The sequence below is a fragment of the Suncus etruscus genome, chromosome 2, assembly GCF_024139225.1.
Source record: "Suncus etruscus isolate mSunEtr1 chromosome 2, mSunEtr1.pri.cur, whole genome shotgun sequence".
Taxonomy (NCBI): Eukaryota; Metazoa; Chordata; class Mammalia; order Eulipotyphla; family Soricidae; genus Suncus; species Suncus etruscus.
Window position 1 is genome coordinate 73444622 of NC_064849.1, and position 20084 is coordinate 73464705.

Sequence of the window (20084 nt, forward strand, 5' to 3'; positions counted from 1 at the left end):
TGTTTAATAAAAAATAAGTTTCAAAGCTCAGGAATTATGCATAAAACAAGGTACTTTTCTTTCCTGGTGTGATACAAGTCACCACATGAATCCCTTTTGATCTACAATGAATTATGACTGAAGCCTGAAAAAAGAGCCAAGTATAGGCCCCAAGCACTGCTGGATGTGGCCCTTTGTACCTCACCTCCGCAAAAACACTACAATCATTTAAAGTATAATTAAAAAGACAAGAATAATGTTTTCTGCATACTTTTCAATTCCTTTCAAAATATAATATTTTATATGTATATAATAGTTAATGTATATATTATAAACTGTATATGTCTATCTTATAAAATAAAACTGTATATGTCTATTTTATAGAATAGCTTGATATCCCAAGTATACAGCTTGGCAAATATTTATTCAATGCATGACTAATTCCATTGAAGAGTAGATTTTTATATAAAGCAACTCCAAAATTTTTGTGCACTGAGAGTTCTATAAGACAAAATCAAGGTCAATTGGGCAAGCCTAGTAAAATCTTTGGAGAAAAATGAGCAGAGAAAAATAATATTTTATCTAGTCAATTGCATGCATATTTCTTATATGAAATGCAGTAATCATGGCAAGAGGGAAAATATAGACTATGCTACAAAAATCTAATTTAAATTTTGGTGTTTTCCGTTTGTTTTTGTTCTTGGGCCACGCCTGGTGACGGTCAGGGGTTACACCTGGCTCTGCACTCAGAGATCTCTCCTGGCTTGGGGGACCATATGGGATGCTAGTAATCGAACTTAGGTCTGTCCTGGGTCAGCTGCATGCAAGTCAAACACCCTACCGCTGTGCTATCGCTCCAGCCCCCCCAAATCTAATATAAGTAGTTAAATTTTTGTACAGCTAAGATACTTTTTACTTAGATTTTAACAAATATTTAATCACAATATAATGGCAGAATGGTTAATAGGTTAAGGGAGTATATTTAAAAGAAGACTTTTTTTAATCTTTGTTCCATCACATACGAGAACTTTGACATTGAGTAAACTACTGTAATGAAAATGGTCAGCTAGTAATTTAGAAAAATATTGAATTGAAATATCTTATAATAGCTATAAATTAACTGAAAAAAGATCTTGACATATCCTAAGTAAAAATAGGTTTGTATAAGAAAGGCTCATTAATTTATACAATTAAATAGATTCAGTAACAGTTCTACTTGGCATTTCTTTCTTGTTAGACTGCAGATCACCCTGCCATTAGCAATGTCAATGTCGTATTCACTCCACTACTGCTTTTATAAATGTGAATATTCATGTTGTTTCTGCATCTAGTTTGTTTTCTAGCTTGATAGATGAAAACACTATGCCCATTACTTTAATTTAAAATTTTCAACAACAAAACTATTGGAACATTTTCCAGAAAGTAATTTTTGAAGCTTGATGAGACATTTTAAAATTAGCATTTTGTTGTTATAGTCTCTGTAGATGAAGTTCAATAGATGTATTTCTTGTGTTGCATTACTTGATTGCCAGCCTTAAAAATTAATTACTTTTTGTTTATACTTTCTCTTCTTCGATTACAATAAATCGTGCCATTCAAAGCAAGTTCTTACAGGAACTTAATTGCTTCTTTGAAAGGTTTGGCAGATACATCAAGCCAGTTCATTAATGCACAGATGATTCCTTCACATTAAAAAGACACATTGGAGCACCACAAATGTCAAGTCAGTTATAACCCACAAAAAGCAGAAAATGGCAACCATCAAAAGGTGAGCCCTTATTCAGTCAGGACCAAAAATAAAGCCGCAGTAATTCCTTTGTGTAATAATGGAGAACTATTACATTATTTTAAGGTCATGCAAGAAGTATCTTTCATTTGTCAACCACGTTTCTTTGCAGTGAATTTTTTTTCTCATTATATTGTGTGTGCTCAATGGTTTTTTCATGAAATCTGAAAAGTAAATACATTTCCAAACAATAACCACTTGCTTTGCTTTTTTCAGCACAGTTATTCAAAAATATCTTTCTACTAATGTGTTTCCTTTCATTATTTTTTGTGCAAATAATAGGGATATCAATTTGCATTTTTTAAAATAGATCAAACATACACATTATAATATATCAAGGTAAATAGCTATTTTCATATCATCTAAGCAGCATCAATGTATTCATAATGCCAGAAAAATCTCAATATTTACAAATGTCCAAATTGAAAGTATTGATGTTGTTTTGATAAAATGCCATACTGATTTAATCCATATTTATATAGTTTGTATGCATTCTTTGTATAACTAATCATCTGAATTTATATGTCAAAGAGGAATAGGACATGTATCCTCACTATATTTGGAACAGACAACTTTTATTTCACCATCACTATAGTCACTTAACTTTTAATGATCATACTGAAAGAATATAATCAAGTTGTCCATATTTATTTAATTTTAATTATTAACAATTAAAAGAGTATAAAATTTTTATTTGATATATTTAATATAGTGAGAAAGAAAACAGGCATCAAAAATATATACATTTTGTGGAATTTAGGAAATGCATTTGTAGAGAAGATAAACAAGAAAATAGGAAATAAAACTTGAGATGAAAGAAATTTGTATTGAATTATGCAAAAGAGTTTTGTAAAAGTTTGATTCTTCAGTGGAATCAATGTTTCTTATCAAAAATTATTCCTTACATATTGTCAAGCACAAACACCTTGAGGTACTCAAATTCTTATACTTTTTTTCTGAAATGTTTTAAATTACTTTTGCTTGGCTCAAAACTGGACTATGGAATGAAAAATATAAAGTAAAGCAATGTAGTTGAATTAAATTTATATTTTGCAATTTTGTTGACTATTTGTAAGAATCACCATTCATCACAATGTTTATTCTAATAAAGTGTAAGAAGATGTAGAGAAATTTGATCTAACTTAATGCTAATTAGAATTTTTAAAATCTCAAATAAGATAAACACTAAACAAAAAGAAGCAACATAAAAATTAAGTACTAATTTAATGTAGATACAGAGGTCAAAATCAAATTTAGCTGAAATAACAAAAAATATTTTTATCTTGTTGAAATCAATGTCATATATGTTACATATTTATATATAGTCTACCCATGATTCTATGACTAAACTTATTTATTGTGTCATTTTTACTGTCATAGTTTACTTCTTAAGCAATCATGTTTATTTATACAAATCAATTAGATCTATTATTTAATTTAGTAAATTATCATATAATAAAACTGGAACTTAATTACTATTTAATTTTTAATGATCATTGTGTCTTACTATGATATTAAACAATTTGTCCAAATCATGAGAAATGGTAACTTGAATAAAGTGCTTGCCTTACATATAACAGCTGATTTTGATATATCCCCAGTATTATATATGTTTCACGAAGGATTAATCCCTGAGCACAGAATCAGAAGTAATCTGTGCACTCTTGGATTTGGCCTCCAAACAAAACTAAATAAAAATAATAGTTGCAAATATTCAAAATCTGAACATAAACAATGGTACTCTTGCTCTACTTTGGTCTTATTGTAACATTTCAGCTCTTTCAGGATACTGACTGCTGTAGTATGATTTAAGTTGAATAAATTCAAGAAATTTAAATTTTAGAATACTTACTGTAAAACCATTCTTTGTGTATCTACTGAAACTCATTCAATCTCTACTGTGCTCAAAGTAATTATAATTCTGAAAAATATTCCCTGTGCCCATATGCCACTGAATTTATGTATTTTTCCTTGTTAATAGATAATGCTTTCTGGATAATTTAGAATGAACTTCACACAAATTTGTTGAAAAACATATTAATTTTAAAGTCCTGGATGGTTGTGGATGACAGTGAGATGGAAGGAGAGAGGCCTTCTCTGCCGGCCTAGGCCACACGCCTGCAACCCCTTCCTTCCAGCCAGAAGGTCTTGGGGTTCAGGGTAGCCTTGAGGAAATGATCCACAGGCAGTCAGGTTTCAGGAGTCATCCATCAACTTTATTAAGGCCCTAGCCACCATGTGTGGCTCCTAAACTTTTAACCTATTTAAGCCTGCTCCATAAGTAGCCCTGAATTCAAATCTGTCTCTCCCAACCACCTCTCTTGCTGAATCTTCTCCCAGACTCTCCTCCAGAATCTCTCCCAATCTATCCACCTCTTGTCCCGCAGGCAACCCCTTTCTTAGCCTCTCAAGATCAGCAAAACAGGAAGCCAAAGACCTCTCCCAGATTTGGGCAGGTGTGCCTCTAAAGGTGAGCGAAACAGGAAATTGGGGTGGGGAGTAACAAACTGATAGATGAATGTTAGAAATTAAGAAAGCACTACCAGTTTAAAGTCTTCATGTCATAAAAACATTAACTATAATCACTTTCTGAGTATTCCAGAGACTCTAAGAATTTAAGATGATGTTTAATTTAAAATGTATTAAAGCTCCATGATATACACAATTATTTATAGTTGAGTTTATAGCTATTATGGTCCAACACCAATCCCATCACAACCTCCCTCTACCAGTGTTTCCAGATTCCCTCCCACTTCAGGTTGTCATCTTGATAAGCTCATTTATAATTTTTGCATTGACATTCCAATATCATATTTTCAGTACCCATGCAGTAGTAACATTAGGCTAAATAATAATTCTATTTTATGTTTGATTAAATAATTGTGGACTCACATAATTCTTATTCAGGAAATATATAAAAAAGTGGCAGTTGTGCCTTAGTATTACTGAATATCTTTAAATAAATTACCAAATAAAAATAGCATTTCTGATCTGATACAAAGCTTTGATGTAGAAAGAATTGTGTGAAACAAGCTTCTAACTGTGAACTTAGGAGCATGAAGATAAAAGCATAAGGGTAATGAACCCTGGCCTCGAGGTATTACTCATTCATATTTCAATATAATTCATTGTGTTTTAGGATGTTTTATTTTACAGGATAAAAGGAAAAGTCTTGTGAACATTTGCAGTCATTAGGAAGAGTGTGCTTGTTATTTGGGTTAAACTTGTTTGATCTTTGTCCTCTCATTAACCTCTTTTCATATTTACTTACTTGTATTGCATCTGATGGTTTCATAATTTATTTTTTATTCCCTTTGATCTGGCCACTTGAGGAAAAATTAGGTCAGGAAAGACAGTTAAGCTTTTGATGTTGTTATAATAGTATAGAGTTTGACAGGTGAAAAAACCAAGGGGTGTCTAATTCAAATGCATAATATAACTGACTTAAGCAAAATATATGAGGGCTAACAGAGGATTCAAACTAGTAACTGAGTATCTTGACATTGTGATATGTTTAGTTGTGAGTTTGAATGCAAATTTTCTATTAAAATTAGATAATTTTAATGTACTTATTTTTCATATTGGTCAATCTAGTGGACCTAATTTGTACAATGTGATATTTTTGTTTTTTATGCTACCTTTTTTTGGAAATTGTATCAAAATTATAGAATACAAAATTCAATGCAATTAAAATATCAAATATAAAATACAAAACTCTTTAGTTGAGAACAGGACTTTTGACATATAACCAAATTATTACTTTCATAAGAAAAATCAGACATTTGTGAAAATATGTTTGTTTTTGTTATAAAACATATTACTTATTTTGATATTTTAATTACTCTTCCTCACCTCCCAGTATCTACCTGTCCCCGAGGTCACGCTTATAAATCAAATTTAGGTTGAAATGTTCTCACTTGGATTTACTGTTGTGTCTTTTTAAGTTAATGGGAAAGGGAGCACTTATTTTTTTTTCAATCTGTCTTCAATCAATAGTAGTTGTTTAGCTTTTAGTATAGCAACTAACTGATGTGCTTAATTTCTTATTATAAGTTTCTTGCAAACTAGTTTTCATTTACATTTATGCAGTTTCCTGGTTCCAAGATGCCTAGCTAATGTTTGAGTTTAGAATTGACAAACGGCCATTATGGCTTATACTATATTTGATATATCTGACAGATAGCTAAAGCATGTCACAGGAAATATATATGAGAAGCTAGAAAAAATAGTATTTGATAATAATAATAATAAAAATAAAGGTCATATGGATGTAAATCATTGTGCGATATTAGATGTGCATTTCTGTATACTAAGAAATAATTTGTTTTTATAATATCAGAAAAAGGTCATACATTTTTAGAAGAAGCAAAAAGATTAGTCCACTTTGTTGATATACAAATTTTAGCTTTGACTTAAGAATAAAACTGTAAGTCAGAAATTTAATAATTGCCAGGAGAAAAATTAAAATATCTGAAATTCAAAAAACAAATATAGAGTTGTCTCAAAATACATATCAGAAAAGAGAAATTTAAAGAAATTTTAAAGAAATTTAAAGAAAAGAAACTTAAAGAAATTTTGTGCTTCTTGATAGCCCTTAGTTCAAGCCAATGATATTTTAGAAGTACATCATTCCCCTCCAAAAATTATAATAAGGGACTACTAAACAAAAAAGATGATTTTATTGGTAAAGGAACTTGAAGAAGTTTGAGAAGTAAACAAACACAGGGTAGTAGGTAGTAGCAGTTTTTTTTTTTTAAGTGGGGTTTTGGTATTTAAGTTTGGCACATAAATGTCATGTAGGAACATGTACATGTTTAGATATCATTTCAGAAATCTTGCATATTTATGAGGGTGTAGGTGGCAGACACAGTTGTGGAACATCCAATAGGCATATTTTTCAGGTACAGAAAATCATGAAGGAAATCATATGAGTAAATCATATAGAGTACACTCTATAGTCTGATATTGTTGTTCAGTCAGGATCTTAGACTTCATATTAATAAAATGATGTCTGTAAATTTTAGCATTGGTCCAATCAAGCTGAAAATGCTACAATATTGCTTCACCTAGATTTGTGTTACAAGCTCCAAACTCTAAATCTTAAACAAGGCTATATTAGCTTTTTTCCTCCAGAGATGCTAATTGGGACTCAAAGTTGTGAGTACAAACTTGGGAAATAGTCTGATTATAAATTTTAGAAGCAGATTAAAATATTGACACCCCATACAGTTTAAAAGCCTATGGAACTTTAAAAATAAAATATTTCACTCATAATCAGACCCGAGATGGACTTGGCCAAAAAGAAATCAGTAGGGGCCTGAGCAGTGGCACAGCGGTAGGGCATTTGCCCTAAAAAGGACCTAAAAAGGACCAGGTTCCATCCCCAAGTGTCACATATGGTCCCCCAAGCCAGGTGCGATTTCTGAGTGCGTAGCCACGGTAACTCTTGAGCAGCACCTGGTGTGGCCCAAAAAACAAAAAATCAAAAAAAAAAAAACAAAACAAAGAAAGAAATCAGTCGTTTACATTTTACACAAGGAGAATTAAAATATAAAAAAGAATCATAATAAAAGTATGAATGATGATCAAATCTGGATAAATAATTCTATCCATATAGATGTTTTAATTGGTATTTCAAAGTCCAGTAATATTCAGTTATTAATATTGATTCACTATAGAAATTATTTTAAAATTATTCTAAAGAATTGTATTCTCTAGGGTTCATAAGAAGTTAGAATGTCCTAATTTTAAGTAATATATATGCTCTTAATTATGTTTACATATGAGCATTTAAAATAAAAGTAGAGCCTAAAGGGATCATTTTATTTCAGTGATTTATAGTGAAATTACTCACATTAATTAAGTAAAAATATAGCTCCAACTTCATGTCTCTGTGAGGAATATGATGAATATGTACCTGATTATTTTATTCATTGACACATAGGTAACAGATAGGTAAAATAACATTGTCAACTTGATTATAAACAAGAGAATGCATCCTCTAATTTTATCAGCTTTAAGAATTTGAACCATTACCATAATTATATTTTAATTGGAACAAACTTACGATCATTTTATCACTGTTAAGGATTTGTAAATAATTATTTAATAGTATGTCTTAATTAGGCCTTATTATTCTTTTCTGTTAAAATAAGAAACCTATAACATATTTTAACAAAATGATGAGAACTGTCTTGTTACACAAATTTAAGATTATATGCTAAAATTCTGAAATGAAAACATGTTGACACTGACAAAAAGTAAAATGATGGACTTCATATAAAAATGTAAGTAATTTAGGTCAGAGCAGTGGCACAAGCAGTAGGGTGTCTGCCTTGCAAATGCTAACCTAGGTTGGACCATGGTTCAATTCACCAGAGTCCCATATGGTCCCCCATACCAGGAGTGATTTCTGAGTGCACAGCCAGGAGTAACCCCTGATCATCATCGGGTGTGCCTCAAAACCAAACAAATAAAAAGTAATATATTTTGCTAAATATTCCTTATAGATATTATTTTAGAAATTAATATTGTAAGGGTGAACTATTTATTATAATGTACTACTCATATTTTTTTTACAAATTTGTAGTTACTAGACACATAAATTAGGAAGGAAGCCTAAAAAAGTTTAACTATAAGTAAATTTTAAAGATTGACGTTTTTTGTTGTGTTTTGTGTCAATCTTTTGGGGATCACATCTATTGGTGCTCATTATTTACTTCTTAATTTGTCCTCAGGGATCACTCCTGATAGGGCTTTAGGACCATATGTAATAAGAGAGATCAAACACTGTCAGATGCTTGCCAAGGGGATGTTCTACTGGTACACTATTTCTTTGCCTTGACATGATTGTTTTTTATATAGGGCAATTTGTCTATATCTTTGAATCCTAATTAGTCACTTGATGCTACTTCTCTTTAAGATTTATTTCAGCTCATAAATATTTTGTGTAAATTTATTTCATTTTGGCAGACATAATTAGGTAATCAAAAATGTGTCACTTAATACACTTCTGTAAATTCACAATCCCCTCTCTAATGTGGCCAAAGCATCATCCAAATTATGAGTATGGCTAAGAGCCAGATTAATGTTATTCACAGAATTCTTACTGATATTTCTACAATGGCCTTTCTATGAAATTTAATAAAATATAAAGTCACATCTTATTTTCCTTCATAGAATGTGACTGTAACATCAAACAATAGATATTTTGTTTGTTTGTTTGTTTTTGGCCAAACCCCCTGATGCTCAGGGGTTACTCCTGGCTATGCGCTCAGAAATGGATCCTGTTGTGGATGACCACATGGGATGTTGGGGGATCGAACTGTAGTCTGTCCTAGTGTGGGCAAGGCAGATGCCTTACTGCTTGTGCCATTGCTTTGGCCCCCAAACAATGTTGTTTATATAAAAAATCAGAAAACAAATATCTAAATAAAATCAAATAAGGAAGTCAGGTTCAGGTGTTTATTTAGTACAGAAAAAAGAAGTAATTTTTTAAAGTTATTTTAGTATTTTGAGATTACTCTGAGAAGAATAGTTCCTGCAGAAATTGTCTATATGTCCTTTACTAATCAGTGTGATTACACTCTGTGACCATAGTATAACCACTCGAACTATTCTTCAGAAAGCTTATATCTATGATGACTTATTCTACTTAATAAAATTTTTTCCTATGTCTATTCAAAGGATCCTACAATTTTACTTTTATATTAATAAAATACATGGTATTAATTATTGTCTAGATATTTTATATATTTTATTTAAAAACCTTGATTACATACATGATTGTGTTTGACTTTCAGTCATATAAAGAACACCACCCATCACCAGTGCAACATTCCCATCACCAATGTCCCAAATCTACCTCCTCCCCACCCAACCTGTGCCTGTACTCTAGACAGGTTTTCTATTTTCCTCGTACATTCTCATTATTAGGATAGTTCACAATGTAGTTATTTCTCTAAACAAATCCCTGTTTGTGGCGAACTTCATGAGGTGAGTTGTAACTTCCAGCCCTTCATTCTTTTGTGTCTAAAAATTATTATTGCAAGAATGTCTTTCATTTTTCTTAAAACCCATAGATGAGTGAGACCATTCTGCATCTTTCTCTCTCTTTGACTTATTTCACTTAGCATAATAGATTCCATGTACATCCATGTACAGGAAATTTTCATGGCTTCATCTCTCCTGACAGCTGCATAATATTCCATTGTGTATATGTACCACAGTTTCTTTAGCCATTCATCTGTTGAAGGGTATCTTGGTTGTTTCCAGAGTCTTGCTATGGTAAATAGTGCTGCAAAGAATATAGGTGTAAGGAAGGGATTTTTGTATTGTTTTTTTGTGTTCCTTGGGTATATTCCTAGGAGTGGTATAGCTGGATCATATGGGAGCTTCATTTCCAGTTTTTGGAGGAATCTCCATATCGCTTTCCATAAAGGTTGAACTAGATGGCATTCCCACCAGTAGTGGATAAGAGTTCCTTTCTCTCCACATCCCCGCCAACACTGTTTATTCTCATTCTTTGTGATGTGTGCAAATCTCTGTGGTGTGAGGTGGTACCTCATAGTTATTTTGATTTGCATCTCCTTGATGATTAGTGATGTGGAGCATTTTTTTCATGTGTCTTTTGGCCATTTGTATTTCTTCTTTGTCAAAGTGTCTGTCCATTTCTTCTCCTCATTTTTTTGATGGGATTAGGTGTTTTTTTCTTGTAAAGTTCTGTCAGAGCCTTGTAAATTTTGGAAATTAGCCCCTTATCTGATGGGTATTGGGTGAATAGTTTCTCCCATTTAGAGGGTGGCTCCTGTATCCTGGACACTATTTAGTTTAAGGTGCAGAAGCTTCTCAACTTACTACATTCCCAAATGTTAATCTATGCTTTCACTTGCTTGGAGAGGACAGTTTCCTCCTTAAAGATGCCTGTAGTCTCAATGTCCTGGAGTGTTTTGCCGATGTCTTGTTCTATATATCTTATGATTTCGGGTCTGATATTGAGGTCTTTAATCCATTTGGATTTTACCTTCATACATGATGTTAACTGGGGGTCTAAGTTCAATTTTTTGCAACTGGCTAGCCAGTTGTGCCAACACCACTTGTTGAAGAGGCTTTTTTTGCTCCATTTAGGATGTCTTGCTCCTTTATTAAAAATTAGGTGATGGTATATCTGGGGACCATTCTCTGAGTTTTCAAGCCTATTCCACTGATCTGAGGGCCTGTCTTTATTCCAATACCATGCTGTTTTTATAACTAATGCTTTGTAATAAAATTTAAAGTTGGGGAAAGTAATTCCTTCCTTATTGTTTTTCCAAATGATTGCTTTAGCTATTCTAGGGTGCTTATTGTTTCAAATGAATTTCAAAAGTGCCTGATCCACTTCTTTGAATAATGTCATGGGTATCTTTAGAGCAGGGGTATCAAACTAAATTTACCTGGGGGCCGCACGAGGGAAATTCGGGATGAGGGAGGGCCGCATAAGGGAATTCGCTTACCAAATATTTGCAATAAAAATCGCATTAGTAAGAAAAAATCGCATTAAACATTTGCATACCCCAAACGAAACTGCTCAGGGTATGCAAATGTTTAATGTGATTTTTTTCTTACTTATGTGATTTTTATTGCGATTATTCGGAAAGCGAATAATCGCGAATACTGCAATATTTGAAGGCTGACCGTGGGCTACAAAATGTACAGAGGGCCGCAAACGGCCCATTGGCTGTGAGTTTGAAACCCCTGCTTTAGAAGGATCGCATTAATTCTGTGCAATGCTTTGGGGTGTATTGCCATTTTAATGATGTTAATCATTTAATGATGTCAATCCATGAGCAGGGTATGTGTTTCCATTTCCTCGTGTCCTCTCATATTTCTTAGAGCAGACTTTTATAGTTTTCTTTCTATAGGTCCTTCCCATTTTTTAACCTTTTTTATTTAAACATCTTGATTACAAATATGATTCTGACTAGGTTTCAGTCATATAAGGAACACCCTCCTTCACCAGTGCAACATTCCCACCACAAATGTCCCAAATCTCCCTCCATCCCACCGGAACCCCACCTGTACTCTAGACAGGATTTCCAGTTCCCTCATTCATTCACATGTTTATGGTAGTTCTCAATGTATTTATTTCTATAACTGCACTCACCACTCTTTTTGGTGAGCTTCATGAAGTGAGCTGGAAGTTCCAGCCCTCCTCTCATTGTCTCAGGATTGTTGCAAAAATGACTTTTATCTTTCTTAAAACCCATAGATGAGTGAGACTATTCTGCATCTATCTCTCTCCATCTGACTTATTTTACTCAGCATGATAGATTCCATGTACATCCATGTATAGGAAAATTTCATGACTTCATCTCTCCTGACAGCTAGATATTCGAGTTGTGTGGCACTATTGTGCATGGGGTTGTTTTCTTAATGTCCATTTTTTCCTTATTACCATTGATGGATAGAAAGGCCATTGATTTTTGTGTGTTAATTTTGTAGCCTGCCACATTGCTATATGACTCTATTGTTTCTAGAAGCTTTTTGGTAGAGTCTTTTGGTTTTCTAAGTAGAGGATCATGTTATCTGCAAATAGCGAGGGCATGACTTATTCCTTTCCTATCTGGATTCCATTGATATCTTTTTCTTGCCTAATCACTATAGCAAGTACTTCCAGCGCTATGTTGAATAAGAGTGATGAGAGAGGGCAGCCTTGTCTTGTGCCAGAATTTAGAGGGAAGGCTTTTAGTTTTTCTTCATTGGAGATAATATTTGTCACTGGCTTGTTGTAAATGGCCTTAACTATATTGAGAAAGGTCCCTTTCATTCCCACCTTGCTGAGAGTTTTGATCAAGAATGGGTTTTGGACCTTATCTTATCAAATGCTTTCTCTGCATCTATTGATATGATCATGGGATTTTTATTTTTCTTGTTGTTGATGTTGTGTATAATGTTGATAGATTTATGGATGTTAAACGATCCTTGCATTTCTGGGATGAAACCTACTTGATCATAGTTGATGATATTCCTAATGATGCATTGAATCCTATTTGCCAGGATTTTGTTGAGGATCTTGCATCTGTGTTCATGAGTGATATTGGTCTGTAATTTTCTTTTTTGTTAGCATTTCTGTCTGGTTTAGGTATCAAGGTGATATTGGCTTCATAAAAGCTATTAGGAAGTGTTCCTTTTTTTTTCGATTTCATGAAAGAGTCTTGCCAGGATTGGTAGTATTTCCTCTTGAACTGTTTGTAAGAATTCATTAGTGAATCCATCTGGGCCTGGGCTTTTTTTTTTGGGGGGGGAAGACATTTGATTACTGTTTTAATTTCCTCAAAAGTGATGGGGGTGTTTAGATATGCTACATCCTCTTCATTCAACCATGGAAGATTATGAGTCCAAAAATCTATCCATTTCTTCCTGGTTTTCATTTGTAGTGGCATAGAGTTTCTCAAAGTAGTTTCTGATTACCCTATGAATCACTGCCATATCAGTAGTTATCTCTCCTTTCTCATTCCTAATACGAGTTACCAAGTTTCTCTCTCATCTTTCTTGTTAGTTTTGCCAGTGGTCTATCAATCTTGTTTATTTTTTCAAAGAACCAACTTCAGCTTTCGTTGATCTTTTGGATTTTTTTGTATTTCCACCTCATTGATTTATTCCCTCAGCTTTGTTATTTCCATCTGTCTCCCTATTTTTGGTTCCTTTTGTTTAGCACTTTCTAATTTTATGAGCTGCATCATTAAGCTATTCAAGTATGCCCCTTCTTCTTTCCTGATGTATGCTTGGAAAGCTATAAATTTTCCTCCCAGTACTGCTTTTGCTGTGTCCCATAGGTTTTGATAGTTTGTGTCTCTATTGTCATTTGTTTCCAGGAAGGTTTTGATTTCCTCTTTGATTTCATCTCAGACCCACTAGTTATTCAGTATTAGGTTGTTTAAGTTCCAGGTATTAAAGTTTTTCTTCTGTTTCTTTGTAGTTTACATATAATTTCAAGGCCTTTTGGTCAGCAAAGGTAGCCTGCAAAATTTCTATCCTCTTGATATTATGGAGGTATGTGTTATGTGCTAGCATGTAGTCTATCCTGGAGAATGTCCCATGTACATTAGAGAAGAATGTATCTAGGTTTCTGGGGGTGGAGTGTCCTATATATATCCACTAGGCCTCTTTCTTCCATTTCTCTTTTCAGGTCTAGTATATTCTTGTTGGGTTTTATTCTGGTTGACCTATCAAGTTTTGACAATCTATGTTGAGGTCTCCCATAATTACTGTGTTGTTATTGATATTACTTTTCATATTTGTCAACAATTGTATCAAATATTTTGCTGGCCCCTCATTTGGTGCATATATGTTTTGGAGAGTGATTTCTTTCTTCTGTACATATCCCTTGATTAATACAAAATATCCATCTTTTTCCCTTATAACTATCTTGATTATAAAGTTTGCATCATTTGATATTAGTATGGCCACTCCAGCTTTTTTATGGGTGTTGTTTGCTTGGATGATTTTCCTCCAGCCTTTTATTTTGAGTCTATGTTTATTTTGACTATTCAGGTGCATTTGTTGTAGGCAGCAGAATGTTGTATTGAGTTTTTTGATACATTTAGCTACTCTGTGTCTCTTAACTGGTGTATTTAGTCCATTGACATTGAGAGAAAGAATTGTCCTGGGAGTTAGTGCCATCTTTATATCAAAGTTTGGTGTGTCTGTTGGTCAGTATTGTCATAAAGTAGGTCTTTCAGTTTTTCTTTTAAGACTGGTTTTGAGTCTTTAAAGTTTCTGAGCTGTTCTTTTCTGTGAATCCATGTATTTTTCCTTCAAACCTGAAAGTGAGTTTTGCTGGGTGCAATATACTACCACACATTTATTTCATTGAGTTTTGTCACTATGTACCAATACTGCCTTCTGGCCTTGAGTGTTTCTGTTGACAGGTCTGTTGTAAATCTCAAGGATGTTCCCTTGAATGTAATTTCTTTTTTTTGATCTTGCTGCTTTCAGAATTCTGTTTCTATCTGTGAGGTTCGTCATTGTGACTAGGATGTCTTGGAGTGTTTTTTCTGGGGTCTCTTTTCTTTGATAGTCATTGGGCATGCGGATTTAATTGCATATATGTTTTAGCTTTGGTAGTTTCTCTTTAATGATGTTCTTGATCATTGATTCTTTCTGGAGATATTTTTCCTGGGTCTCTGTGACTCCAATCATTCTTAAGTTGTTTCTGTTGAGCTTATCATAGACTTCTGTTTTCATCTGTTCACATTCTTCGTGTAATTTCTCCATTGTTTGCTAATTTGATTTAAGGCCTTTTTCTAATCTCTTCTGCTGTTTGGAGTTGTTATTCATCTCATCTTCCAGTGTACTAATTCTTTCCTCAGCTGCTGATAACCTGTTGGAAAGCTCATCCATTTTTTTTTTTTTTCAATTCATCTACTGAGTTTTTCAGATCTGTTATTTGACCTGAAATTTCAGTTTGGAGTTTTCTGATTTCTATCTTCATATTCTCTTGATTTTTATTAGTGTTCTCTTCTATATTTTCTTTGAGTTCTGTGAACATCTTTCATATTGCAACTCAAAACTCCTTACCTGGGAGGCTGAATAGTTGGTTGGCCATGTTCTGCTCATTGGAGTTGCCATCTTCATTCTCTATGTCTGGCGCTGACCTGCATTGTTTCCCCATTGCCACACTTTTATTGTTGATTTTTCTACATGTTGTCATTGTATTCATTGGCTAAATGATGTTCGAAGCCAGGTAGCAAAGGGAAGCCTCCTCTGGTTCCTCCCTTTCTGGGCGTATCAACTCATCTCTAGAGAAGGCTAGCCATTCACAGATGAAGCCACACAGAGGATGAACTCAGGACAAGAATTCAGCACAGCACAGGAGACAGTCAGAAATAGGTGCTGACACCAGAGTTCCAGCAAAGTTCTGTGGCTTCCCTCTTAATGGGAGTATCAACACACCTCCAGGGAATGCTCCACGGAAGGCTAGCCATCTGCAGGTAAAGTCACACAAAGGATGAAATCAGGCTGAGAATGCAGCACAGCATAGGAGACGGTCAGAGATAGGTGCTGGCATCAGAGTTTCAGCAGAGTTCAGCAGCTTCTCCTTGTCTAGATATTAAACAAATTTTACATGTGTGTGGTTAATGCAAGTCTTATATTCTTTAGAAAATTATGTTGAATATCATGTGCTAGTCTTTATTTCAACATTTTGTGGCTTTTATTCTTAAGAGAATTTGTATTTTTGCATATTTCTATGTATTTTAATATTAACTAATATATTGACTAATGTTACCTCTTCTATATATTTAAAATATTTAGAACTAGATTTTGTTTAGATATTTTTATAGATTTTACCAGGATTACATATTGGTTTATATTTGTATAATGGAAAAATATTTGAGTATTAAACTCTTATATCAGTTTACTTAGAATTTCTATTTTACCTGAATTAATTTCTGTAGTTTGTGTTGTTCATTTTTGTTATATTGGACTTGATTATATTTGTAAATAAACATAAGATAATATTGCTAAAATATTTGTTACAACTGAGAAGGAGTTCTAGGTCATATGACAGCTGAATTTTGAGTTTGCCCAGAACCCTCCATACTATTTTCCATAGAGGTTGGACCAGGTTCCATTCCCATTAGCATTGTATGAGAATTTCTTTCTCACCACCTCACACCAACAGAGACTATTTGCATTGTTTTTGATATGTGTCATTCTCATTGGTATAATATGATATTTCATTGTTGTCTTGATTCAATATCCCTAATGACAATTGATGATGACCATGTTTTCATGTGATGAGCATTTTTAATGTGTCTGTTGAATATCTGTTGGTCTTCCTCAGAGAAATGTCTGTTCATTTCATCTCACCATTTTTGATGGGGTTTTAGGTTTTGTGGAGTTAACCTTTATGAGTACTTTGTATATTCTTGATATCAAAACTTTATTTGATTTGTCTAACTTAAATTTAGAATTAGCATACTTTCTAGATTATTGCTTATTCTGTACATTAAATCTAATAAGTATATTTAGTTCAATTTGGTCTTATATTAAAGAACGTTTTTAGGACCTTTAAGGTTTTCTCTACATACTTAGTTTATTTTCATTAAAATTATTATGTTTTTTCTTGTTTTATATTTTGTTATTCTAAGGACAAATATTAAGCTATATATTTTAAATTGTTATTATTATCATTTCTTTCCCAACATTGCTAAGTGGTTTCCACCACTTTTGATATGTCATGTCTTTCAAACTTTTATTAAATGTGCTTTTTAATTTTTATATTATTTGTTTTTATTTAGTCACATTTAGAATGCATATTTAGTTAGGTGGCATGGAACATTAGTACTTTGTCTTACCTTCCATGTGACTCACCTAATTTTGATGCTCAATATCACATATGATTCTAAGAACACTTCCAACATTGATTCCTGAATGCTGAGTCAGGAGCAGTGTTGAGCAATGTTTGGTCTATCCAAAAACAAAACAACAGAAAAGAAAATGTAATAATTAATTTTCAGTTGAAATATCTGGGAATGCAGGATATTGAACACATCAGAGGGTCACTTCTGACTGTGCCTGATGCATTGGATTATTAATCATTTTTCACTATTATTTTTTAATATCCAAATTACCTACTTCATTTAATTTTGTTTCTGGTTGTATAGAGATATTACTTAGCTGTAATGTTTTTCTCCATGTTGATGTCTGTTTTAAAAAAGAAAACTTGATATATACTGGAGAATGTTCAAGGTAAGTCTGAAAAGAATGTATATTCTGCTGTTCTTCAGGGAGAGGGAGCATTATTATTTTATAAATCTCTGTTTTATGAAGCTGAATTAGCACTTTTAATATCAAATAGTCTCCAGATAGTTTTGTAAACTGAGTTTTGGTGAACAAATATTCAAAAAGTCAAGCAATGATCCCTTTAAAATAACAACAGTATTATGTATAGGAGTATATGCACATGAAATAGTCTCTGTATATATTTTGAAAATATTGTCCAGTATAACTATTTTAGTACACTTTCAATGACTAAATTAAAAGTTGATCCTGAACACAATTATTAAAATATATATGTATGTATAAACATATTTATTTAATATGTTTTGAGATTTTAAAACTAGAAATGTTTTTCTCAAAAGAATTTACTTAAAACTCTAGCATTAATCAGATTGTTCCAGAATATTTGAGACTCTGTGGAAGAGAATTCTAACTTCAGTGGGTCCCTTGCACAAAGTTGTTAAACCACACTGATAGTTCTAACAAAAATTTAGTCTATAGCCAATGGTAAATTTGTTCTGCTAGTCAGACATCTGTGATGTTTATGATTGCAAAATAGAATTAGTAACATTTTATCTTGCAAATTGCATTTAATACATGGTCTTCGGAATTTATATTAATTTTTCTTCATGTTTAATGGATTTTTCTAAAGCTAATTACCACTTTTCTATATTTAGTGGAGTAGCACATTGGAAGACAAAAAGCACAATGTGATATTTATGAGATGTCAGTATACTATAAATATATAATTTCTCTAATTATCTCAGAAATATTCTTGATACAGTCAATGTTTTTCTAAAGATTTGTATTATTGAACAAAAACTGAATACCTTTTCCATAAATTAATATCTGATTTGAACTAGACTTAATAACAAGTCTGCATCAATTTTAGCTGCATATGAAAGATGTACTACGCTATTAGTTATTTTAATCCATAGTTAACTTTCACATATTCACTAATAGATTGAATATTATGTCTTTGAATATTCAATGTGTGTGTATTTTTATGAGGGTATAGGGTTTTGGACCACATCTCATAGAGAACATATGCTCATGGCTCTATGCTCAAGGATCATTGTTGAGGATTTGGAGGACTGTGTATATGTGGTAAAGGGATACAATTTGAGTCTTCTGCTTACAAGATAATTGTTCTACCTTCTGTTATATATCCCCAGACCACTAAATTATTTTAATAATGAGGGTAGTGGGGCCACCCTGAGTGGTGCACCAGGGCTATTCCTGACTCCCTACTAAAGTGAGGCATCTAGTAAAGCTAGGGAACCAGTCATCAGAATGTAAGATAGATGCTTACATCCAATATAATCTCTAAAGCCAACTTATTTTATTCTATAACTAAGCACATACTAGATTTGAAATTTGAATATTTGAACTCTATTGCAAGCATTTCGTTTTTATGTAAGCACAATTCATAAAGTGTGCTGTGTCTTAAGGTGTTAGTGCAAAGTGAAAAATTGCATACAGTATATCAGAGGGAAGCAATATTTTGATGCATATATGTCTAGTTTAAATGGAAAACATCTTCTTAATTCTTTTGTAAAGACTAAATTTTGTTTTATTTCTTCTTAAGGTTTAATAAATGGCATGGAGACAGGAAAAAAAGAACATTATTAAAAAGTTGGCATTTGGAAGTGATTGGATTAAGTTCTTGAAAAACCTGGAGACAGAATGATAGCATAGCGGTTAGGGTGTTTGTCTTGAACATGTCCAACCAGTATCCTATCCCTGACATCCCAAATGGTCCACTGAACCTGTAAGGAGTAAAGTAAAATCTGTGTGCAAAGCCAGGACTATCCCTGAGCAACACTGGGTGTGGCCCAAAACAATATCCCTCTTATCTGCATGAAAGCCTGTGTATGTTGGTTGTATTTTAATTGTTGGTTTTTAAAACAATAAACTGTGAGTAACTGACTTCATAGTGACACATACATGTATTTTTGTAAAATAATTTCTGAGACACATTTTATTTTGTTTTCAACCTAAGCCAAAGTTTTCTTTTTTATTAATATCTTTATATAAATACCTTGATTATAATTATGATTGTAGTTAGGTTTCAGTCATGTAAAGAACACCCCCCTTCAGCAGTTCAACATTCCCATCACCAATGACCCAAATCTCCTTCCTCCCCACACAACCCACTCCTGTACTCTAGACAGGCTTTCTACTTCCCTCATTCATTCACTTTGTTATGATAGTTCTCAATATAGTTATTTCTCTAACTGCACTAATCACTCTTTGCAGTGAGCTTCATTTCCTGAGCTGGACCTTCCAGCCCCACTTATTTTGTCTCTGAGAATTGTTGCAAAATCATTTTTTCAATATTTTTCAATATTATTTTGGTCTCTGAGAATTATTGCAAAAATGTCTTTTATTTTTCTAAAATCTATAGATGAGTGAGAGTATTTTGTGTCTATCTCCCTCTGGTTTATTTCACTAAGCGTAAGAGATTCCATGTACATCTATGTATATGAAAATTTCATGACTTCATCTCTCCTGAGGGATTCATAATATTTTATTGTATATATGTACCACAGTTACA